Raw genomic sequence first — 27,095 nt, 5'->3', positions numbered from 1 at the left:
GGGGGGGGGAAGTAATTATGGACTTCATTTACAGAGATGCACATTGGAAGGAGAAAAGATCACATGACAGGAAGGTAATGAAATTTATTCATCTGAATGAGAAGGGATTCAGAATTTGAGCATGTTGGATCTGCTGATAGCATCAGAGGAGCTATCCATAATCAAGGTAACCACATTGCTTTTGATTCAGGTAGAGTGATCATGCAGTCTTGACTTGGGAAGGTTTTTTATTTTTTATGTGGCTCCCACCCATGAAAGATTATTAATAAACCTACAGTACATTTATACCATGGATAAGTTAAAGATTTTTTTCCATTTTTATTAATTTTATATATATATTTTTTGTAATTTATTTTTACATCGGTTGCCATGGTTTTACATAGTTGCCAAACATAGAATTTTCAATTAAGAAGGGGGGGGGGTGATTATGACAGGAAGCAGTTCGAAGCAATGCCATAGCATATGAATCTGCAAGAGAAGGATGTTAGCATTGCATGGGAGGTGGTTATGGGGTATCCAAAGGAAGCAAGTAGGACTAAGATGGATGAATAGTATCAATAGTAGTATCATAAAAGGAAATGTTGAAGATATATAAGGAGAAAGGCAATCATCAAGCTCAGAAGCAGTAAACACAGACAGGATAGGTGTCAGCATGGTCAGGAAGGCAAAATGAGAAATTAGCTGACGAAATTTCAAGGAGTTCTTTAATTGCTGTGTTGCAAGTAAAAGGAAGAATAAATATGGAAGAATAACCTAATGAGGTCTGATGGTATGGAGATGAGAGAAGCAGATGAAATAGTTGAGTGACCACTTTGCAGAGGTTTGTCATTCAGGCAAAGATATTTGCAATGATAGAAACAGATGTGGAGAATACAGGTTACAAACTGAGAGCACATATTTAAGGGTATTGTAGTATCTCTGCAAATACATGCATGGGATTAGATGGAATCTTAGTTTGTGCACAATGAGATTGTGCAAAGGAATTGGCCTTGCTTCTGACTAGGCTGCTTTACTTAGCTTCAGCTCTAATAAAGTCTCAAGTGAGTGGAAGGAAAGTAAATAATTCCACTGCATAAAGGAAGCTCCAAGCGAATTATAGACCATTCAGTATTGTAATGATAAAGGTATTGGAGAAGTTGGTCAAGGACAAAATTCAGGAATTGGAATATAAGAATATATGTATGGGAGATAGCAAAGGTTTATTTGTGAAGGCTAGGTTATTGCTTTAGTAATTTAGTCACTGTTTTATAATAGTGGCTGTTAAATTGGATAAAGGAAATGGTTACATGATACTGCTGGATTTGCAAAAGCATTTGGCAGTACCATATAGGACTGTTGCACAAATTGGAGCAAATGGAGATTGATATGAATCTATATAGATATGAAGGTGGCCGGACGGACACCAAATAATAGTATATGGAAAAGTGACTAGCAGTGTGTCATAGTGTTCTGTGTTTGATTAACCACTGATATTTAATTTGTACATCAGTAATGTAGGATGTGATTCGAAGGGCAATATTGAGTTGTTTGCTGATGCAGAATTGGTGTGTAATAATCAGGGCAATGTAGAAAGCCTGTAGAGTGATTTAAATAGCTGATATGTAGATAAAAGATAATGCAATTGAATGTGGAAAAGTGTTGTTATGCATTTTGAGATGAAAAGGATTACAAACTTTGTACTATATTAATAATATATGCTGGAAAATTGAAGCTAAGGGTGGAGGTGTTGGAGGATAGAGAGTTGATGTTTAGAGGGCATATTGCAGAGTTAGCCAAGGTAGCTTTGACCACCTTTGTTCATTTAATAAGAATAATTTTATTTGCTGCTGTGTTGTGATAAACCATGAGGTATTATAACAACACCTGAGCTAAGTAAGTAGATGACTTATCTAACCTTTGGTCAAAATTCATGGTATTAGATGCATTCTAGGTTTTCAATATTGTTGAGATTGCTTTTAAAATATTTAAACAGGGTTTAAATTCATTCTGAATAGTTTGAAACTAATGTGGATTTGTCTTATTAGTGACCAGTTTTGAGGTTTTAGACTAGTGGGTTTATCACTGTGATGTACTGACCACAGAATTAGAAGAAATTGAATATCAAATTCTTCCTGCTCATCAGTTTTTTGGATATCCAATATTTTTATTTAATCTTATTGTTTCTTGGTACTTCTAAGAAAAAGTTGCAGTTTAGTAGTGATAGTTTTCTTTCAGATTATTAAAACTATAGATGACAATTTATTCTTGATTTACTGAACATCCAAGCTTTGCAATTTCAGTCAACAAAGGACAACACAGATATTTTAACAAAGAACAATGTATTATTGAAGTGAGTAATAACGATGAAAATACATTGGTAGTAGCAGGATAAAATTATGTGCACTTGCATTTATTTGTTAAAGTGGGTCAGATCAGTTCTACTTAAGTAAATAGAAAATTGATGTGAACTTTATGTTTTAATTGTAACTAGTAAAGTTCTTTACTTTAATAGTTACTTTTGCAGAAATAATTTTTTTTATAATCGTGCTGGTGTGATTACAAATAACCTAAGTGCCTTTTTGGTGTGTGTGTGTGTGTGTGTGTGTGTGTGTGTGTGTGTGTGTGTGTGTGTGAGAGAGAGAGAGAGAGAAAAATCTTTGCAGTTTATATATGATAGAGAAAATAAAACAGAGCACAGGTTACATAAGTTATACTATTTCAAAAGCAGTCTTGAAAGGCTTATTGATCATTTGCACTAGGTACACATTCTATAAGACTGATACAGATGGATTTTAGAAACTTCATTGCTGAAGGATTGACCTAACATTTGCCTTGCCTAGTAATAGTAATTTCTAATTGACTGAAAGTGCTTTGAGAAATGTATTGTGACTACATGATGATCCATTGAAATCAGGATATACAGTAATAAATTTGATTTTTTTAACAAATTGGTGTTCAACAGTGGAAAACTAAGGTATTTTAGGCCTGGCTAGCTATTAATTAACTTTAGTGTTTTTGCTGGCTATTAGTCTTTATATAAGTTTTGATTTAAGCAAAAAGGGTTACAAAGATTTAATATGCCAATCAGGTTGTTGATATCAATCTTAGAACCAATCTGAAAGAGATCTGAAAACTAGTCAAGGCCTCATTCTTTCTTTTGTATTAGCAGATCTATATTATTATTATTATTTTACACCTCCATGAAACAAAAAAAATATGGAAGTGATATCCAATATTTTTTAATTTGGAGCCACATAGAACCATCATTCTTAGATTTTCCTGTTTGGCATGAGCTACTCTTCCCTTAGTTTCTTGTTTGCAATTTTTCTTAACCTCCTCTTGCATATTTTAATGGGAACAGTCAGTAGGAAATTCCTCTAATTCTCATTATTTTCTTTTTCCTTTTTAGAGATGATATGAGAGCTTTATTCCATTTATCTGGATTTCTGCCCTCTGATCAGGTGTGAATTATGCATTGTTGTTACTGTGAAATTTGAGCATTTCTGGTTGAATATCATCTACTTCAGCTGCCTTTCCACATTTCATGTTTATTATTATTGCACTGGCACCTCCATGGAATCCCAAGACTCATCGTGCAAGACTCAAACTATTAACACAATATCTATCGTACCTCTCCTTGAAACTATTCTTTAACAAAGCACTCACAACTGACTCAGGTAACCCATTCTATTCATTCACCACTCTCCAAGCAAACAATCTAGTCATCACACCCTTGCTAACTCACTCTTATCCAACTTCCAGGAATGATCTCATGTTCTGCTCCTACTAGCCAAGTGCCTGAAACATTTCCCCTACATCACTCTTATAAAATCCTTTAAGCAACTTAAAATGTTTCTATCAAATCTCCACTATTTTTCTCTATTAACCCACTTTTGCATCCCACAAACTCTCAATCTATCCTCATAGGGAACATCCCACAGACTATACACTATCTTGGTCATTCACCTCTGGATTCACTCCACCACTTCATCTCCCCAAGAAACCCAGGTGACCAGACCTGAGCAGTGTAGCCAAGATGTGGTCGTATCAAGGATTTATAAAAAGGAATGATAACTCCCTGATCTCTGCTTGCTAGTGTATTCTTCAATAATCAAGTAAACATGTGACCTACCCTGACATACTTTAGCAATATGCTCTCTGAACTTCAGCTCTCTACTACTACCAAATCCCTGGCTTTATCAATTTCCTGGAGTATAGTTCTCTCGATGCCATACACAGTTTGCAATCTTTGTATCTCAAAACTCATAGCTTTTCACGTTTCCACATTAAATTGACATTCATTGTGTTTTGCCCATACCATCAGCCTGTTTAAATCATCCTACATTACTGTGATTAACTATTACTGTATCTAACTTTGCATCATCAAACAACTAAATATCTCCCTTCAAATTTATTTCCTATATCATTTATGCACAAATTAAACAGCAAGTGGTCTCAGCACAAAGCCCTGCAGTACACTAATTACCTGTCTTCTCTTGGATTCTGCTCCTCCATATACTACTTTTTGGTATCTGTCCATCAGTCACCAGTTTCATATCCATCCCCATTTGTTGCATTTTGCATAACAGAATTCCATGTAGTATCCTGTCAGATGCCTTTGCAAAATCCAGCAGTATCATGGTATAGCCATTCCCTTTATCCAACTCAGCTGTCACTCCATTATAAAAAGTTAGTAGATTACTAAGGCATGACCTACCCTTCACAAAGCCAAGTTGTCCCTCATAGAGTATCATATTCTATCTATCCATTCCTGAATTCTCTTTTTGTCTAACTCTTCCAGTATTTTTCTACGACCCCTGAGATACTAATTGGTCTATAATTGGTTACCACTGACTTAGTTCCTCCTTTACGCAAAGGAATTATTTTGCCTTCCTTCCACTCTCTTGAGCTGAGACAAACAGCCCAGTCAAAGGCATTGCCTGTTCCCATGTTCATTCTCGTAAAACGTGAGTCGATATCCCATCCAATCCCACAGCTATATTTGCATTCAGATTCTGCAGTATACTAAGTACCTTCAATTCTTCAACTTCTGTTCTCACATCAGTCTCTGTTATAACAATATCTTCACCTGGATGATATGCTCTTGGAAAATCACTCAATAGCTCAACAATTTTGTATGCCTCTGTTACCTCTCAATCAATCATCCACTCATTAAAGTTATCTTTCCACAATCATTCTTTCTCTTATTTGCCAAAAAAAAAACAAAAAAAACTTTGAGATTTCCTTTTGCCTGTTTGGCAAATTTCTTCTCATAATCTGATTTTACTTGCTTGATTCATGTACTGTTCATGAGTTAGCTGGCCATCCTTCTCCTTATACCCCTCTATTGCATTTTGTGTTTGCAGCTCATGCTTAATGACACCACTTATCTATGTTACTATATCCAATTTACTCTCCTGACCTTGCATATACATTGTAGTATTGCTTTCTCCACCATGCACTGTGAACATCCTTCCTTTGCAGATCTTTATGCCATGGTAATGCTTCAAGCTTCCTCCTAAGGGTATCATAGTCACCTGCCTTGTAATTCCACATGTACTCCCTTCTTAGCTGGAATTTTCACATTTTGATACCTGCCAAGTCAAGACTTTATGATCACTTCCCTTAATTTGGAGGTGATGTATCCAGTTATGGTCAGATCGTCTGATCCTATAACTAGATTCAACACACTCATATCCCGAGTCTTCTGTTACATTCTGCTTCAAGTAATTATTTCTCATCATCATGCTTATCAAGGATTTAGGCTTAGAGTGGCCTGTTCTGGCCTTAGAAGTCATCGTTGAATATTTTAAGAGGACGTCCTCGTTTTCTTTTTCCTAATGGTTTGTAATTTAAGGCATGTTTTGGTAATCTTTGTTTTTTTTCAATGTGTTGCATCTATTTGTGTTTATATATTTTGATTACTGATTCCTGGTTTAATTCTTTCATAATTTCTTTTGTGATCAAATAGAGTATACTTTGGTTTTTCTCAAAACTTCATTTCAGCTGTTATTAATCTTTGTCTTTTTGTTTTATTGTCCAGAATTCATTTCCATACAATAGGACTGGTAGAGCTAATGCATTATATACTTTTAGTCTAGTTTGTTTTTGTACTAGGTTTATTTTGCAATTTTTAGGTTTATATCACTTTTATTTTCATATGTAATTGTACATCTCATCCAACTGTGCCTTAAATTGAATCAATGGGTTTACATTCATAATGCATTCCACTCATCAACCACTCTCCATGCAAAGAGCCTGCTCCTCACTCCTTTGCCCACATCCTTTTTATACAGTTTCCAGGAATGGCCTCTTGTTCTATCCCCCAAATTCACCTGTTCTAAAATCTTATCTATTATTATTTTAGTTCTTATTAAAGGCCATTGTGTTTTTTTTTTTTTTTTTTTTTTTTGTTGATATTATCATTCCATAATCTTTGGCTGGCTCATTTCATTATTATTTGGTCATCAGCAAAAAGGAGATGTTTAAGTTCACAGCAGGAAAAGTTGAATACCTTGATGGAAATTTTTATTCCATTTTATTATTATTTCATTTAGATAACTATTAAGAAGAGTTATCTCTCTCCTATATGATCACTCATGATTTAATCTTATTTGTATTTGGTTATTTGCATATATATTTATGATAGCTTTTAGAATATTATTTGAACTTTTAACTTTGTCAAATGCTTTTTCAAAGTCAATAAATTTAAATGTAATTATCTCTCAGTAGGTATAAATTCTATTTCGTTCCTGCCATATGATCTTTTCTCAGTCTGTCTTCAAAGTTTCCCCATAATAATTACTTGACTTGCACTCATTGCGCTAATCTGATATTAGCGCAATGATTTTATTAATATTTTTATTATGATATAATGTTTAATTATAATGATTAATCTGGAGAAAAATTGATAAGAAGTTAGTAATGTAACTTTATGTACTATTATAATATCCTGTATGCTCCTGAGTATAAATGAGGAATTTGACGATCTTTTACTTGTTCTAGAAGTCTATTCAAGATGCAAGTGATGTTTTTCAATGTTCTTGCCTATTTTCATAATCTTGGTCCTATTAGTGCTAATTTTCTTAATGAATTTATTATAGCTGTTGTTCACTTTAGTTAGGGAATCCTATTTAGGAGTTTAGCAACTTCATAAAGTAGAGCTGAGATTGGCATCTCCAATTTTGATATGATGTTTAATGCAACTTTCTATCATGTGATTGATAAATACCAGTGGAGATAGTGTTACACCCTTGTCTTATGCTTCATTTTACATCATCTTCCTGTACCTCCTAATTTACTAACTTACAACTTAAATATAGAATATGTATTGGTAGTGTAATTGTAGTGTTTTGAACAGCTTGTCTCTTGAAACCTTATCATGCTTTTTTCAGATATAGAAAACTTAAAATAATACAGATCTACACCAGTCATCTGTTTGACTTACCTGTGCCTTCTGAATTATGTAGTAGCTCCAAAATATATTTTCATATTTTTAGCATTTCTAATTGAATATCATGTACTTCAGCTGCATTCCACTTTTACAGTTTGACTTTATCTCAAGATATGTACTCTTGATTGCATTTCACCCTGAATTACTTCTATTTATCACTCTCTCAGTGCTTGTTTTATTTAATAGTCATTAAATGTAATTTCTCCAAGATATCTTTTAGGATATCTTTTTCATCAGTCTTCATTCTTTAATTCTTGTTGTAGTACTCTAACCTTGAATATCCTAATTACCTTGAAATGTATAATTGCATTCAGTTTTTGAAAAATTTTTTAAATTTCCTTTCTTATTTTGTATTCTTTTGAAATTAGTTTTATAAAAATTAAATTTTATCTTTCTCATTTTTGTCTGACTGCTGACATTAGGAACATGTATGTATGCTTGCTGATTATTTATTTATTGTTTACTCTTTGATTTGCACTCATTTCTATGAAACTTTAGAAAATTTTTCTCTTGGAAAATAATTGCCATCTTAAATTGTATGACATAGGATTGTAAAAATACTTATTGATTTCAATTAATATTTTGAATTAATTTACTGAGCCATTTGTATTCGTGACAAGTTTAAAATATCTGCTAAATGAAGTACATGTTCAGTAGCAGGTTGTGCTAGGTTGTTTATTGTGGGGAAAATGTATGTGCAACCAGCAATAGAGAGCATTAAAGACAGAATTTGGATTGAAAACACTGGAGTCTCACCATTTGTTTAGGAGTTTTTTTTCCCCTATATTAAGATAGGGAGAAAAAAAAACACTGCTTAGTTGAAGGCAATCTGGAATTATTTACTGAAATTCAGTAAAGTTAAATTCTACAGAACAAAGTTTAAATAAAGTTAATTTTGAGCAAAATAAAAATATATTAAAAGAAATGTACAAAATTTTTAAAGGATTCAAAGTTGTAGCTTTTGCAGGTGTGTAGATTCACATAAATATTAAAGTAAAACTGAAACAATTTGAAAATAAGAACCAGACCTTGGAGATACATAGCAACAAACTGAAGAAAACATTAAATGAGTTAGCTAGGTAGATGTATGGTGAATTGTTTGCAAGAATAGAAAAAATGCAAACCATGGTGAATTTAAGATGCTAGAGGCAATTCCTGAAAAGTGTACTGAGAGTTTACACCTAACACCATGTGCTCTGGGAGAGTACAGAGAAAAACATCAAAAAGCTAAGTTATATATAAAAGTAACTAAACAAAAGTCACGAGAAGTCTGGTAAGAATATAGAAGATACATATCAGTGCAGTGGCAAAATGTGGATTAAAAAAACAATTTAGAAATGGAGGAAAGAGTACTGTAAAAAAGGAATCACATGATAAAGATGACAATCATATTGACCACATTCTTTCAAAGACTTAAACTGTTGATGAGAGAATTTCTTTGTGGGTGATTCACAATTTTCATAACCATTTCCATCAAATTTTTCAATTATGACCATATGCACACACAAATAGTGATTCGAATACATTGAAAAGAGGACAACAGTTTTCACACTCATTTAAATGCCATCACTAGTGAGGAACAGTTTAATTATTCAAGCAGCTGCTCTTTTATGTTTTCTACTAATTCCAGTACTCTATGAACAACTGTACCTCAACTTAGGTGCAAATTTTGTGCTTTTTTGTAAGATATTATTCTTCACCAGTTTTCATCACTGAGCAGAATTTTCTTTACCATCCAACATCAGAAAATGATTTTTTCTTTCAAGCCAAAATCTGGGTTACTTTATAGCTAGCTAATATTACCAGCTCATTTGATGAAATATTACTTCAGACTGATCACCAAAAAGTTGATTTCATACAGTCAATTTCACCAACATTCACCATGTGAGTGTCTGTGGTGGTGGTCGGCGGTAGATGGTATTGGTGTAGCTGTGGTCAGTAGGTGGATTGAGTAGTGGAGACAGAGTTGTAGAGCAGGTGCCCTCCCTCGATGAGTCCTTGGACTTCCTGGAGGTCTCAAATAATAACTGTCAACTGGAAATTTGTTGTTGATTTCACTGTGCATGCAAAAATGCTTTTTCAAACTGTCTCACAAAATTTTCGCACAACAGGCACATCAGAAATTTTTTTTTATAACCTCTTACATCTGATTTTCTCTTTCTTAGAAAATTTGAACTGATAATATATGAATATATGTGCTTTTATAGTTTTAATTAAAATTTTAAGCATTAGCGAGTTTTATGGTTATGAATCATTGAGAGAAAGTTATGTTGACATTGTTATACTGTTTTTTTTTAATCAACATTTTCATTTTGTTTAGGTACAGTAATTAAAAGCTTGTTTTAAATCCAGCATTTTGATGACATTACTAAGGAAAGCATGTTGTAAGTATGATATTTATTAAGTTCTGTTTAAATTAAGTCATATTTGTCCCAACTGATTAGCCAAGTGGATTGGATCTCCACCTTCCAACAGGTTCCAGTTCCATTGTGGTATTAGTATCCACCCAGGATACTAAATATACTGTAGGTTTGCAACTTGTTGATGGGGGATGATGAAAAAAAATTTCTCCATTATTAAATGGTATCAGAAAGATTAACAACCAGATTTATGCTATGTATACAAACTTTTACAAATATCAGAATAGTTTATATCTGATATAATTTATAAGTATAATCTGATTGGATAAGCAAATCCTTGCTTATGTAAATTGTTGATTTCCACAAATTATCCTGAAAGCGGTCTTTTGCAAGGCAGATAACTCGTATAGTGCATGCATGTATGCACTATTTAGCTCCATTGTTTTGTAAGATGATAGTATAAACCAAACTTTTGCTACAGCAGTATATTATCTACAATAATATTAAAATTAAAACCAGAATTCTAGCTTTGTTTTAGACGTTGATTTAGTAGTACTTAGATATATGTCCAAGAAAATTTGCCATAGTTAAATGTTGGCTTGGTATTCCAGTGTCAGTATTTTCAGGAAACTCATTTTTTTGATTTCATATTTTTAAAGCTCTGCAACATTGAAAAATGGATTTATATATAGTCATGAATGCATTTAATAAGCAATATTATAATAATCCTGCAGTTGATCCCTCCATGTAGGAACCTGTTTGTTGTGGAGAGAACCTTTCAGGCATGTATTGGCCCTTTTCATTCTTTTTTTTTTTTTTTTGCTCTCCTGTCTTCCAACCCATCATTAACACTGGGATTCATTGCCTTACTACACAGCAAACATGCTGCCATGTTTGCTGTGTAGTGCAATCAGTTCTATTAATATCACACTGCTTAGGCAAGATGGGTGCTCCTAGATGGCCTGTAGTCAGCCTCCTACATAGTAGATATGAGCATGTCTACCCTTACATGGTGGTGTAAGTATCCTTCCTCATGGTTCTAGGACAGGATCTTGCTGTAGTGTGGGTATTGCTTCTGGAGTAATCATAGTATTCACTCTCAAGTGCATTTATTGCTTGCCAGATAGTGAGCATCCATGTGTCACTGGTGGATGGGAATATATGGCACCAAACCAAAAATCCCTTTGAGCATGACTCCTTCATTCTTGAATTTTTCAGTAAACAAAAAAGATCTGATACACATAAATAAATATACCCTTTAATAAAAAAAAAAATTCATGCAACAGGTGAAAAGCCAATAGAGAAACCTTCACCTCTTTTATTCAGAAAGGTTAAGAAGGATTGACAAACTCTCTCAAAGCAATTAAAATTATGTCCTAGTAATATCTTGGTGGAAAATTCATGCCAGCAACACTCAGGAACTACTGCAAGCAACATTAATGGGAGGGGGGGGGGGGCACCAATTATAATAGCACCTCATAAAGCATAACTATTCTACTAAGGTGTCATGAAGGGGACCTCCTTGACACTTCAAATGAGTGGTCATGTTTGGAACTTAAAAATAATGGAGTAGGAGGTAGGGATGGTGGCCTTCTTCTGATTAGTTGTATCTTTACTTTTGACACACCTAAACCATCTGTAAAAGCAGGATTTCAACTGCTCTATTAGACTTTATACCATCCTTATCCACTAAGAAGTTTTACATTTCAGAAATATAGGCATGTCTAAATTGCTTGGTATGGCACAATCATCCATGCCCAATATGTTACAAGAGTGATCATAAATGTTGCCATACAAAGAAACCTAAATACATCAGCTGTTAGAACAAAATCTGCCCTGAAACCCTCTTAGTATGAGAAGATGGCATCAAAGAGAATATCAACCATCTGTAAAATAATTTAAGTATACTTGAACTTTATGATTGAGAATGCTCTTTGGAGCTGATTAATCCCCCAAGCTATTATGGTCTCACTCCAGAAACCACTCCTAAAATGATCCTGCTAAATGAGAATCCACTCGTCAAGAAAATCATGCCATTCACATCACATAAAACTGCTCGACACCATTGTACGTTCACACACACACACACACAATAGATACTTCGGTATCCACTGAACTTAAACAAGTACTGACCATGACATATATCGGGAAGTATTCCTAAGATCTTCAGCCCAATGCCCAAGAAACCCAATTTAGCTCATTACGGGGTGCTATTTAGGATTCTAGAATCAACCTTAGTTGCCTTTTTTCAGTTTCATTTATCTAGTGTTAGAGCCTGCATACACATATCATTGTTCTGTGTTCCCTGATGACACAACTTGACTTCGCTGAAATATCGAAAGTATTAAATCTATTGGAATTTCCTCAAAAATAATAGTAATGACATCAGTATATTAAAAAAAGTTTTTTCCTGAAGATGAGATCGACACTGGCTATTCATACTTCCCAAAATCAAGTTGGCAGAATCTGCAAAAGTTCTGCTTTTGCAGATTCTGCAGTTTGCAAGCTGCTTGTTTGTAAGATTGCAGCCTGCAAACAGTCATCGGGATGTTCATCCTTTAGTTGCAATCTGTATTTAGATTTTATGATGTTCATTGTGGGAAAAAAAAATGACTTGTACAAGTATATTGATCAAAAAAAAGATTTTATCTTGTATGCACAACTATTTAAAACGAGAACTCTTTCTCTATCCACCAACCTCAAAAGTTTTCATCACCTTTATATGACTTTAATGTGATATCATTCCTGAGATCTAAAATTTCCAGTTCTACTTCTTCTATTGTTGCATTGTTAAAGTTTATAATGAGTTCAGCAATTTCAATTGCACTTAAGTCTGTAAAAAAAACAATACCTTTGGCTCAGTGGTGTTGAACTGCTGAAACCTCTTGTCAAATTCTTCCTGAAGCACTTTAAAGAGATTTAACAAAGAAAAAAATTACATCATTACTAACTTCCTATCTACAATTTTCCTCCAAATCAGTCTGTTACTTGTCAAAATCTTATTACATTATCAGATCTTATATTTCTATCGTCTAACACACTTTGTACTGTATCAGTCCACCTATATCTTGGTCTTCCTCCGGGTCATTTTGCTGCCAACCTAGCAGAGAACACTTGTTTTGTTAATCTTTCTTTGCCCATTCTGTTTAAGTGACCATACCACCTCAGATTAGCTCTGCTAACTCATTCCTGGATGTGGACAATGTCAAGTTCTTTCCTAATATCCTCGTTTTTAATTTGATATTGCCATTGATGCCATCTGTTCATGCCTATAATCTTTCTCAGGACTCTCATATCTGCGTTCTCTAGTCTTTGGTCAAGTGTTTTACTTCTGACCCAGCTCTCAGATCCATAAGTTAAAACCGGTTTGATCACTGTATTGTATACATTATTGCTAATTTAGTGTTCCGACTAATATTTCTCTTATTCCATATGAATTTATTCAATTGACTTCCCACCATACCAGCTTTGCCGATTCTGTTGTCTATTTCTATATTTAATTTACAATCTTCAGTAAAAATTGTGCCTAAGTAACTGAAATGTTTTACTTGTTCCACAGATTCTCCATTTGCAACACAGTTGACATTTTCAATGATTCTGCCTATTTTCATTGTCTTTGTCTTTTTAATGCTGACCTTCATACCATATCTATTACAACAGTTATTCAATTTAGTCAGAGAATCTTGTAGCGGATTTATTTAGAAGTATAACATCATTTGCATAAAGCAAAGAGCTGACATTAACATCTCCAAATTTGATATCATGTTTAATACCACTTTCCTTCATAATGTGATCCATATAGATAATGAATAACAGAGGAGATATTGTACATCCTTGTCTCACACCAGATTTAACATTAAACCATCTTCCTGTACTTCCTTCAATTCTAACTGCTGACTTACAACTCAAATAAAGACTAAGTATTGCTTGATATAATATCCCATTGACACCATATAACTGTAGCGTTTTGAATAGCTTCTCTCTTGGCACCTTGTCATATGACTTTTCCAAATCAACAAAACTTAAATACATATCTTTGTTATATTCCCATGCTTTCTCGACTATTTGTCGTAAAGTGAAGATCTGATCCTGACAGCCTCTATTTGGCCTGAATCCAGCTTGTTCTTCACCAAGCTTTTCTTCCACAGTTCTTCTCAACCGTTTCTCAAGTATACTTGCATAGATCTTGCCAGGAACACTCAGTAGGGAAATACCTCTGTAATTCTCACATTCAGTTTTATTTCCCTTTTTATATATGGGTACTATGAGAGCTCTACTCCAATCATCGGGAATTCTTCCCTCTGTCCAGGCCTTCTGAACTATGCAGTGCAGCCACTGTAAGACTTTTATACCACCATACTTCAGCATTTCTGGTCGAATATCATCTACTCCTGCTGCCTTTCCACATTTCAAGCCTTTGATGGCTTTTTCTACTTCAAGTATGGATATGTATTCCTGACTGCATGCCTGGTCAGTGTTTTTTATCACTGTGCTGTCAGCACTGCTTGTTTCATTTAGCAGTTTTTCAAAGTAATTACTCCATACTTCAAGGATATCTTTTTCTCCCGTTTTCATGTCAGCTTTATCATCTCTAACTCCTTTTACAGCACTCTTTCCTATTTCTTAAGCTTCTTCAACAACCTCCAGAATATTTTGCCACCTTCTTGATCTTTATTTTCTATATTCTTGCCAAAGTCCTCCCATGACTTTTGTTTAGCTAGTTTTACACAGCGTTTAGCTTTCTTACATTTGTCTTTGTATTCTCTAAGAGCACAAGCTGACTTATTTGCCAGAAACGTTCGGTATGCTTTCTTCTTTTCCTTCACTGCCCTTTTTAACTTCCTGTGTCCACCATGGTGTTCTAATTTTTGTATCCTTGTAGACAACTTCACCACATGCTTCTCTAGTTGAGCTTTCTTCAAGGCTTGCCACTGAATCTCCAAGGTTTGATTCCTGTTCTCAAACTCTTTCATTTTTTCTTCAATAATCTTTGTGTATTTTAGTCTACAGTTCACATCTGAGAGCTGCTCAACTTTTATTCATTTTAATATTTTCTTACATGTTCTTCTTTTCAATATGATATTCAGTTTCATTCTGCTCAAAACTAAATACTGATCACTTCCAATTTCAAATCCTTTATACATTCTGGTGTCCTGCACCAGTGAGAAAACATCACTATCAACAAAACATAGTCAATGAGACTTTTCTTATTCCTTGCCTCTACTCTCCATGTGAATTTGTGCACATTTTTATGTTGGAACATGGTGTTAGTAATAACCAGTCCAGTCCATGACTTGGGAGGTGGCTAAAGGAGTGGAATTTACAATTAAGACAGGGTACGTGTGGAATTACCAGCTGGTAAGTATGACAAGCTTAGGTGTGTGCTTGGCTCAGTGCCATGGCATGTAAAACTGCAAGGGCTGGATGTTGATAGTGCATGGGAGGTGGTTAAGAACTGTTTGCAGGAGGCAATGGTTGACTGTATACCAAGAGTCCGAATAATAAATCAAGTAGGGGTTAAATGGATGAATAACACTATTAAGCTTGAGCTGCAAAAAAAGAAACAATTGTGGAGGGAATTTAAAGAGAAAGGTGACCATCAGGCACAGGAACAGTATAAAGCTCAGGCCAGGATGGTAACAAGGGTGATAAGAAAAGCAAAAGTAGGTTACGAAAGAATATTAGCCATTCAGGCTAAAGAGAATCCCAAACAGTTTTTCCAATATGTTGCAAGTAAAAGGAAAAATGCTCATGGTAGAATGATCTTAAAAAATGCTGAGGGTAGTGGAGGTAACCGAATCAGTCGATATTGTGGAATTACTGAGCGAGCACTTTGCAAGAGTATATCATCCAGGTGGTGACTTTGCAGGAATGGAAGAACCAACAGCTTATACCGGAATTGTGATGAATGAAGTAGAGGTAACTAGTCTATTACAGAACCTCAATGTCAATACGTCTGTGGGATTGGATGGTATACCAGCTCGTGTCGTACGTGAAGCGGCTAAAGAATTGTCAGTCCCTTGACCATTTTGTTTAATTTGAGCCTCGGGTCTGGGTCAGTCCCAAGGGGGTGTAAAGAGGGGGAAATAGTTCCGCTGCACAAAGGTGGTTTCAAGGCTGCTGTTGAAAATTACTGGCCAATCAGCATAACAGGAATCATTATCAAGGTCTTAGAGAAAATAGTCGAGAGGAAAATACAAGATTGGATAGAAGAAAATGGGATACTGTATCGGGGACAGCATGGTTTTGTGAAGGGCAGGTCATGCCTCAGTAACTTGCTCACGTATTATAACACAGTGACGGCTGAACTGGATAAGGGTAATGGGTTTACAGTGATTCTACTGGATCTTTCTAAGGCCTTTGACAGGATACCACATGGAATTCTAATCAGTAAATTGCAGCATATGGGGATGGACATAGGGTTGGTGAGATGGATAGGAGGGTGGTTGACGGAGAGATATCAGAGAGTGGTTTACTCGGGAGTGGAGTCCACAAGACGGCCTGTGACTAGTGGTGTGCCACAAGGATCTGTTCTTGGACCACTGCTGTTTAATTTGTTCATAAATGATATAGGAAATGATCTGAGAGGAACAGTTCATTTGTTTGCGGATGATGCGAAGTTGGGTAGGGCAATAGTGAATGCAGATGACGTCAAAATTTTGCAGGATGATTTGGATAGATTGGAGGTCTCGGCTAAGGAGAATGGATGTCAATTTAATGTGGCAAAATGTAAGATTATGCATTTTGGGGTGAAAAGATTGGCGGCAGTTTACTGCATTGGTGGAACTGTGCTCCAGGAAATTGACAGGTACGAGATTTAGGAGTGTTGGTGGTTAAGGAATTGAAATTTAGGGGACACATTGCAAAAGTGGCCAAATCAGCTCATCAAATCACTTGGTTGCTGAAGAATACGTTGACAAGCAGGTTATTGTTCCTCTGTATCGAGCCTTGATATGACCCCATCTCGACTACTGTGCCCAGATTTAGTCACTTAGGTTTCTTCTTGATGGGGAGGAGGTGGAGAGGATCAAGAGGCGAGTGACCAAGATGATAGCAGGTGTGTAGAATGAACCTTATGAGTACAGGTTGAGGATTTGTGGGTTGCAAAAATTGGTTGATAGGCGGAGGAGGGGAGATATGATTGAGGCATTCAAATTACTGAAGGGTTTCTATAAAATTAATTCAGAAGACATTTTTGAGAACAGGGCTGGTTGTGGGAGGACTAGGGGACATCCATGGAAACTGGGCAAAAGTGTGGTTAGTAAAGGTGTTAGAGCTGGGTTCTTTACTTTTAGAGTAGTGAATGAGTGGAATGCACTCCCTGAGTCTGCGGTGGATGCTGTGACAGTGAATGAGTTTAAGGCGAGGTATGATAGATACTGTATGAATGTTGAATAGTTGTGATGAATATGATTTGGGTCTTCCCTCGATGAGTCTAATAACTCCCTGGAGTTGCCTGTAATAGTAATGTCCTGAGCAGAAATCCAACAGATATTTGCCATTATTATTAGCTTTGCTCTTTTCTCCAAAATTTCCCAAAATATTTCTGTATATCTCACAATCATTTCCTACTCTGCTATTTAGATCTCCAACAAGGACCAACTTTTCCTTTTTCATTGTGTCAGTTGCTTTTTCTAAAGCCTCAAAAAATTCCTCCATTTCTATCTTAGTAGAACCTTCTATGGGATCATATTCACAAATAAGTTTCATTGTCCAGTTCTCCATTCTCATATTTGCCCACATTACTCTACTTGAGACTGACTACCATTCGAGAAGATTAGCCTCATATTTTGTGTTGAATACTATGGCTACTCCTTCTTTTCCTTGATTGTCATTTCCTGAATATAACATTTTGTATTTATTCTCAGAAAGATCTCGCCCTGTTTTTGTCTTAGTCACCCCTATTATGTCGATCTGGTACTTTAATTCTTCAGCTAGCTCCATTTCTTTGCCATTCAGGCTTCTTATGTTGATAGTACTGATCTTTAACTCTGGTGATGTTGAGTTGGGGTGTGTTTTCAGATTTGTTCCAGTAGCTGACTTTTTGCTTTACGCCCTGGTTCCTTGGCGAAAACAACGAGGGCCTTGTTTAACTGGGCGACGCCTCAGCTGGCATGAAATTTTGTCATGTTGTACCATCATTTTTTATTTTGGTTTAACCTATAAGAATACAATTTGGTCGGCTAAATCCCAAATTGCCATCTCATCGTTGTTCATTCAGTATCCAAGTAGATACCCAACAGGGTGCACCAAGAGAGGGTGGGGATTGTATTTCAAGGAATGTGGAGAACCGATTGGTCGGTTCTCCACATTCCTTGAAAGGCTATGTGGAGGTCTCCTCTCAGTTATACAGCTTTTGCAAAGAAAGTTCTTTGTTATAAAAAGGCAATAAAACACATTTATGCATTTTTTTGTGTTTTATGAACTATAAAACAGTGTATATGCCAGTTTGATTTTAAGCACTATGAAAGAGTTAAAATGTTTTTTGCAATAATTTCCTGATGTTACTGTAATATTTTTTCATATATTCTGTTATTCGTATTTAAGTGTTGTTATAGTTTATTTATATTAGATCTATATACCAATAATTGTCTGGACACTTCAGCAATTTACAATTGATACCAGCAAGCAAACTCTAATATCGGGTATGTCCACCTTTGGCTTTGATCACCTCCTGCACCCTTTGAGGGAGGCATTCCACCAATGAGCAGCAGACATCAGGTGAAATTTGTTTCCATTCCTCCATCAAAGCTGCAATGAGTTCAGACAGATCAAGGATGTTCTGCTCTGGACCTCAATCTGCTCCAATCCATCTCACGTGTGTTCGATGGGGATGTTCAGGACTCTGCGCAGGCCAGAGCTGTCGATTAACACCCACCTCTTCATACCATTCCATAACGGCTGCAGCTCTGTTACATTGTGCCGTCTTGATAGTAACATGGGTCCATTCCATAAAAACTCCACAGTATATGCAGCACCTGATTATTCAGAATATAAAGGTACTGAGCTGCCTTCATGGAACCACAGACAACGACCAGTGGTCCCACTCTAAACCAGCTGAATGCACCCCACCATTATTCCTCCACCACCAAACTTTACTGTGGATACAACACACTATGGTAACAAGCGCTCATCAGACTGGAAACAGGTGAACCTTGATTCATCCCTCCAGAGTACTGTTTTTCCACTGGTCAATTGTTTGGTTTACATGCTCTTTGCACCAAGCCAGACAAGCTGCCTCATTCGTTGTTGTGATGTTCAGCTTGTGTGCAGCTACTTTTCTGTGGAAACCTGTAAATTGAGTTAATTTCATACAGTATTAGTGCTTACGATGGTGTTACTGGTGCTCTGGAACTCATCATTCTCTGCCGATTGTAGCCAGTTTTTTGCCACCCATTTTAACATCCTTCTGTCCCCATCAGATTTTCAGCGACTGCCCTGAGTGTTTCCTGCTAGTGATGCCAGAACGTCTCCATTTGCTGATCATATCATCATCTGTTGATTTTGGATGCTCTAGTTAAGCAGAAATGGCATGTATGGACATGCCACCAATGTGACAGCCACGATGACACGTCTCTTGAAGTCACTGAGTTCACATCATGTTGCCATACCACCTGTATTCAACTGTTACGATGAAATACTGCTTCCTACTATCTACTATCTGTACACTAGTTTTTGTTATTAACAAACTGGAATGTTCCATCACTTCAAATATAAGGGGTGTCCGGACAATTATTGGTAGATAGTGTATTTTTTACTAGTATTGTATTAATTAGATATAAATAATTAATGGTGCTGAATATTACGTATTCCTTTTATACTATTGCAAATGTTATAATGAAACATCTCAGTCCCTTATATAAGCATGCTTTTAACTGGGAATCACTGTGATTACTTATATATGGATCATGGATTAGGTTGAAATAGCCTACATCCCATGAAAAATCTTCAACCCTCAACACACGGAGTCTTTTTATGTCATTTTTGCTTCAAACTCTGTTTTGCTAATCTTTCAGATGTATCTTTGAGCATATATCACCTTAAACTGACCTGGTCACATTATTGAATATTGATTATTCCTTTCTAATAATTTTATTATGGTTTCTGTTATTAATCCATTATTTGTTCATTTCCTGAGCAGTCATATCTGCAATCTTTGATCAGCTATTTGTTTGATTAGTTTGACAAGTTGATGTGATAAATTTCTGTGGACCAGTTGAATCTATTCCATTATCAAGCAGGTACCTACACTGTGACTTCTATGATATATGTGACAGAATAATCATTGTATATATGTGTGTGTGTGTGTGTAATCTGCTTGTAGCAACAGACAAATCAGTGAGTAATTTGTAGTTCATTAATAAGATGCATGCCCTTTCCTGATGCTCTGCATTTGAGTCCAGCTTGTGCTCTTATGATGCTTGTGCTCTTTTCATCCAGTTACACTTATGATACCCATAAGGGTATCATAAGAGTGACTGGATGAAACAAATTGGAAATGTGCAGGACGCCCCTTGAAATTTCAATTTGATTATGGGAATATTTTAGCATAGTGCAGTCCTAGTTTTATATAATTTTATTGAACTGGCTCGCATATTCTGTGTATTTAACATATTTAATTTACCATCTTCACTTTGTGCCAAAAAGCTGATTTTTTTGTGTCATTTAATTCCTTTTTTTATGTTGAAATGTTTTATGTTAACTCATTTTTAATGTTGAAATTTGTTCATGATTCAATTCAGTTGAAGTACTGAATGTTTCTAGAATTAAGTAATAACTTAGATTTGGATATCAGGTTTAATATATCACTTCCTTTAATATTGTGAGCCTCATATAAACAATGATGGAGTAATGTACAACTTGCCTTATAACTGATTGAAAGTTAAACTGTCCTTCTGTATGTTCTTCAGTTATGACACGCACAGAGTAGATTCTGGTTAATTTGGTCCAGTTAAGTGGCTTTCCAAGTTAAAGTTGCATGTCAAGAGTTTAAAAGGTGTATGTACCTAAGACAAAATACAAGTTGAGACAACTGTTTTGTTTATTGCATAGTAAAGTTTCCTACTTGCAGATAAACTTGCAAGCAATTGGCTTCAATTAAAATATCTGCCATAAAAATAATTTCATTTATATTATATATTTATATATATTAAATACACCTGCAGTGAATGACTTTGTAGGAATCGACCAAGAATAGCCTGTCATTTTTTTAGAAAATATCATTGACAATGAAACAAAATCATTGCAGGGAATTCATGCAGATATAGCTTTTCTCCCTGAGCAGTAATAAATTTTCCAGCATCCTGGGTAATAACTTATTCAAGCTCAGAAGTGCCATCTTCATCACATCTTAGAATGAAAATCTTAATTTTCATTCTAATATCGACAATGGATACAAACTCTTTGTAGCTTCTGATGTGGTTCACATGTAATGGGCCATCATTTTCACTATCAGCCATATCTGGGCATATCTATGATTGAATGTTTAAAACCACAGTGAGCAAAACAGTTTTGAACAATCCTGTTGCTTATCCCTTGCCAACTGTGCCATAAAATGTATTGCTTGTGAAAGATTAAATTTTGTATTGAACTTCTTACATTTTGTCAAGAACACCAGTAAAAGTTTTCTTGATTTCTGTTATTATTCTATGTATCAAGTAATAAGCCATTTCTTCAAAATTCAAATGTCATTAACACTTTTTTTTGTGTTTGTATGGTACTGAATTAGTAAATTATCTATTGTAATTTACAGCATTGAGCCTGGCCTTTTGTCCAATAATTAACAGCTTTTGTTTATCAATTTCTAACATATTTGAACATCATAATACTTTTGCATGATCCATAGCTTTCATTAATCCAAACAGTAGTGCTTTTATAACACCAGCAGCCATTCAATGCAGCACAATAAAATAACCCTGTTTCATCCAGCATTGCAGATGTGATCATCACCACTAAATTTCTGAAGCAAGATTACACAATTTTTCTAACACTCCATGTTACCACATGCAGTATTAGAAAATTAACCCAGTAACACTCCATGTGGTAACATGGAGTGTTAGGGTTACTGGCTACCTCAATTAAATTGCATTGTGTCCCAAAAAATGAAGCAAATTCTTATATTTTCATTTTGTTTTTGTACTTCCAGACTTGTCACAATAAATAGACTACCCCGATTAATGGGTGGAACAGTTAACCGGAATCTGTTTTTGTTATAATCAACTCACTATAACAAACACTTACCCACTCAAAAAACTACCAGAGTGTTCTGATCTGATCCTTATTGGCTTAGTGCATATTTAAGATATGCATTATAAACCATCTGCTATAACAAACTTCTCCTGTGGATCCTACTTTTCTTCAGCATCTCATTATAGGCCTAAGTTTTACAGAATAAAATTCTAGGATTGTTTTCAATTATTTAAAGGAAAATTCTGATTCTAAGAACTATTATTTGGTTCTTACCAAATTTATCTTCATTTCTTTTTGCTTTATTTTGCATATAATTCTCATATTTAGTTTACAAAGTGCTACCTAAAAGTTCAGGGAATTTGAGTAGCACACATGAACCAGTTGTAGTACAGCTTTGGGGCAAGCAGTATCCTTTGTGAATCAGTATGCCAACAGCTAGCAAGCTAAGAGGCTGTTTTCTTGGGCTATGTGCATTTTTTGTAATGTCGTATTTTAGTGTTTCAGTGATTCTTTTTTTCAACTGGAATGGCAGATTTTATGGAGCAAAGAAGCTGCATCAAAATTTGTTTAAACCTCGAAGAGTTGCAGAAACCAAGAGAAACTGACTGGAAATTGCTGAATTTACTGCAGCTTAAAAAGCATGTCAAGTTCACAGCATTATCAAGTCAGTGTTTTTTTTTTTTTTTTTTTTTTTTTTTCTTCCAAGTATCAACAAGGAATTTCTCCCCCTTTGTTCAAACTGTCAATAGCAAGCTTTACTGTGAGTTTTTGAAGCAGCTAAGGGAGAGCATATTTGGCATAAATGTCCAGACAAGTGAAAGAACGACTGGGTCCTCCACCGTGACAATGTGCCCACCCAGATGTTATTCATTGTTCAATAGTTCTTGGCTTTCAAAAACATGATAGTCATTCCTCACCCCATCCCCAGAATTTGTCTGAAATCATCTCTGTGACTTTTTCCTGTTCCCAGAAAAAAATCTGGCTGAAAGGGCGTCATTTTGACACGGTTGAGATCCAGGCAGAATCAGGAGGAGCTCAACACAATCACACTTGAGGACTTCCATGATTCCACAGTGGAAACTAGGAGTTAGGGTAAGTAATATTTTTTATGGTCAAATTCCCCGAACTTTTGGGTTGTGTGTGTGTGTGCAGTATGTACAGATTGGATCTCTCCTAGTCATTTGAAATTAGACACGGAGTTGCGAAATAACCACTGTAAAACTTGTAATATTTTTATATAAATTTTTCCACCAAAAAACGTAAACTGTCATGTATTTAATACTGGGTGGGCTAAGGGTTAAATCAGACAAATCAAACTCGTTTACCCCAAGGGCCAAATTAAGAATTATACATCAAGCAGCGAGCCGCAACAGAAAAAAAAATCTTGAAATAAAAAGGAAACATTTTTTAATATTAATTAGAGTATATAAGTACAAAATACAACCATGTTAAAAAAATTCTTATAAAAAATAAAGTTTACATATTTAAATAAAATTATACATACCATTTTTTTGAAGAAACTTGACAACGTTTTTCATTAACGAAATCTACAAAATTTGGTTGAATTTTTGAGCTGTAGTTATTTTCAACATTGTTGGCACATGCTGGTCTGTTAATCTTGATCTTTCCGCAGTTTTATTATTCTTTAAAGTTGAAAAATAGTTGATTCACATAAATATGTGCTACAGAACATAGATAAAATACGCCTAATTGCACATAACACATTGGGGTATCGATCGACTGATAAATAATTATGGAACTTTGTAATTCCAACATCCATATATTTTTTTTCAATACGGAATCACATTGAATTTTGATTAATTCCAACTGTAAATTGTCATCAACAGTTTCGACATCAATCGATAGAGGAGAAGTAAATAAGTTAACTTGATTTTCATCCTATCTATAATTTTCCTCCAAATCAATCTGTTACCTGTCAAGACTCCAACATCGTCGTAGTTTTGCTGCCAACCTGGCAGAGAACACTTGTTTTGCTAATCTTTCTTTGCCTATTCAGTTTAAGTGACCATACCACCTGAGATTAGCTCTGCTAATGCATTCCTGGATGCTGACAATGTCAAGTTCTTTCCTAATATCCTCGTTTTTAATATGATATTGCCATTGATGCCATCTGTTCACACCTATAATCTTTCACAGGACTTTCATATCTGCAGTCTCTAGTCTTTGTTCAAGTGCTTTACTTCTGACCCAGATCTTAGATCCATAAGTTAAAACTGGTTTGAACACTGTATTGTATACAGCTAATTTGGTGTTTTGACTAATTTCTTTCTTATTCCATATTAATTTATTCAATTGACTTCCCACCATACCAGCTTTGCCGATTCTGTTGTCTATTTCTATATTTAATTTACTATCTTCACTAAAAATCGTGCCTAACTAGCTGAAATGTTTCACTTGTTCCACAGGTTCTCCATTCACAACACAGTTGACATTTTCAATGATTCTGCCTATTTTCATTGTCTTTGTCTTTTTAATGCTGACCTTCATACCATATCTATTACAACAGTTATTCAATTTAGTCAGAGAATCTTGTAGCGGATTTATTTAGAAGTATAACATCATCTGCATAAAGCAAAGAGCTGACATTAACATCTCCGAATTTGATATCATGTTTAATACCACTTTCGTTCATAATGTGATCCATATAAATAATGAATAACAGAGGGGATAATGTACATCCTCGTCTCACACCAGATTTAACATTAAACCATCTTCCCGTACTTCCTTCAATTCTAACTGCTGACTTACAACTCAAATAAAGACTAAGTATTGCTTGATATAATGTCCCATTGACACCATATAACTAGCATATTGAATAGCTTCTCTCTTGGCACCTTGTCATATGCCTTTTCCAAATCGACAAAACTTAAATACAGATCTTTGTTATATTCCCATTCTTTCTCTACTATTTGTCGTAAAGTGAAGATCTGATCCTGACAGCCTCTATTTGGTCTGTGTCCGGCTTGTTCTTCACCCAACTTTTCTTCCACAATTCTTCTCAATCGTTTCTCAAGTATACTTACATAGATCTATTTGCCAGGAACACTCAGTAGGGAAATACCTCTGTAATTCTCACATTGTTTTATTTCGCTTTTTATATATGGGTACTATGAGAGCTCTTCTCCAATCATCGGGAATTCGTCCCTCTGCCCAGGCTTTCTGAACTATGCAGTGCAGCCACTGTTAGACTTTTATACCACCATACTTCAGCATTTCTGGTCGAATATCATCTACTCCTGCTGCCTTTCCACATTTCAAGCCTTTGATGGCTTTTTCTACTTCAAGTATGGATATGTATTCCTGACTGCATGTCTGGTCAGTGTTTTTTACCACTGTGCTGTCATCACTGCTTGTTTCATTTAGCAAATTTTCAAAGTAATAATTACTCCATACTTCAAGGATATCTTTTTCTCCCATTTTATGTCACCTTTATCATCTCTAACTGCTTTTACAGCACTCTTTCCTCCATTCCTAAGCTTCTTCAACAACCTCCAGAATATTTTGCTACCTTCTTGATATTTATTTTCTCTATTCTTGCCAAAGTCCTCCCATGACTTTTGTTTACCTAGTTTTACGCAGTATTTTGCATTCTTACATTTGTCTCTGTATTCTCTAAGAGCACAAGCTGACTTATTTGCCAGGAACTTTTGATATGCTTTCTTCACTGCCTCTTTAACTTCCTGTGTCGACCATGGAGTTCTAATTTTTCTATCTTTGCAGACAACTTCACCACATACCTCGCTAGCTGTGAATCAATCAGGGCTTTCTTCAAGGCTTGCCACTGAATCTCCAAGGTTTGATTCCTGTTCTCAAAGTCTTTCATTTTTTTTTCAATAATCTTTGTGTATTTTAGTCTACAGTTCACATCTGAGAACTGCTCAACTTTTATTCACGTTAAAACTTTCTTACATGTTCTTCTTTTTAATATGAAATTCAATTTTATATTACCTGATTTTCATATTTCTTAAAATCTAAAAATCTTCTTTCGAATTCATTTTCTAATAACTTTTGATTCATATATTCTGAAAATGTCAATTTCGGTGATTTTTGTAATAATAATTGACAATATTCTAAATGGAATAAATTTTCTTTTTGAATTTGTTTTTGCCAATGTAATAATTTCTGTTTAAAAATGTTAATATTGTCAAATAACATGGTAACTACTTGGTGTTTGCCTTGTAGCTTAAGATTAAGTTGGCTTGTAATGTCACATGAAAAACCCAGGTACTTTATCCATTGATCATTTATTAATATTTCACATTCACAATTTTTTGATTCTAAAAAAATGGTAATTTCGCCAGCAATTCGAAGAATCGCTTTTAAAACTTTATGATTGGAAAGCCATCTAATTTCTGTATAATAAGGTAGATCACTATATTTATTTTCTATATCTTCAAGAAAGTTACTAAATTGCTGATGATTAAGCCCATGTGCACGAATTTAATTTACAATTTTACTGACATTTTTTAGGATATGTCCAATATTTAAAACTTTGGTGCATAGTGTTTGCTCATGAATAATGCAATGAAAATGTTGAAAATTATTATTACCTTGTTTTTGCATTTTTATTTTAAATTTGTAACAATTCCTTTAACAACACCAATCTGGGCAGGAGCACCATCAGTTGCAATACAAACTAGCTTTTTTAACGATAAATTGTATTCATTCAAAACTTCCACAAGGGCATCAGAAATGTCAACTCCAGTGGTTGTATCGTGTCCGTGTGGTTAGCCTAATATGCCTGAGGAAGAAGTGTCCTAGGTTCGATTCCCGTTTTAGACGTGAGGAGCCAAAGGATCTTCCTCAGCCATAGCCAAGTTAACCGGTCTTGGGTACGGGCAATAGGGTTTTTTCCGCCAGTATCTGGTGTTTTTCATCCCGCAAGCAGGCAAACCGGCCCCATGAACACACAGGGATACAGCCAAGAATACCTTGAGGCATAGGAGTGACCATTCTATCCTCATATTTCAGTTGCGAAATCCAAGCATGCTTGGAAGGTTGTGGGCCTTAAAGGCCTTGTTAAAGCCATTGGGATGGATATTTTTTTTTTATTTTTTTTTATTTTTTTATTGTAAACAGAACAATCTTATATA

The 27,095-nt window shown here is 35.1% G+C and overlaps 1 protein-coding gene across 2 annotated transcripts in view; it reads left to right on the top strand.

Moving 5' to 3' along the window:
• CkIIalpha (casein kinase II subunit alpha) overlaps positions 1-27,095 on the top strand; it is a 210,032-nt gene that overhangs the window by 14,142 nt on the left and 168,795 nt on the right. For both annotated transcript variants that reach the window (XM_090397835.1, XM_090397836.1), the window contains exon 2: positions 9,753-9,816. The gene's annotated coding sequence lies outside the window, so the exon portion shown is untranslated. The remainder of the gene's footprint in view (positions 1-9,752; positions 9,817-27,095) is intronic.

This window comes from Typopeltis vanoorti, chromosome 9 (genome assembly GCF_054136105.1).
Source record: "Typopeltis vanoorti isolate ZY-2024b chromosome 9, IOZ_Tvanoo_1.0, whole genome shotgun sequence".
In the NCBI taxonomy this organism is placed as follows: Eukaryota; Metazoa; Arthropoda; class Arachnida; order Uropygi; family Thelyphonidae; genus Typopeltis; species Typopeltis vanoorti.
Note: the sequence above shows the minus strand (reverse complement) of the source record. Positions and strands in the feature narration are given on the sequence as shown.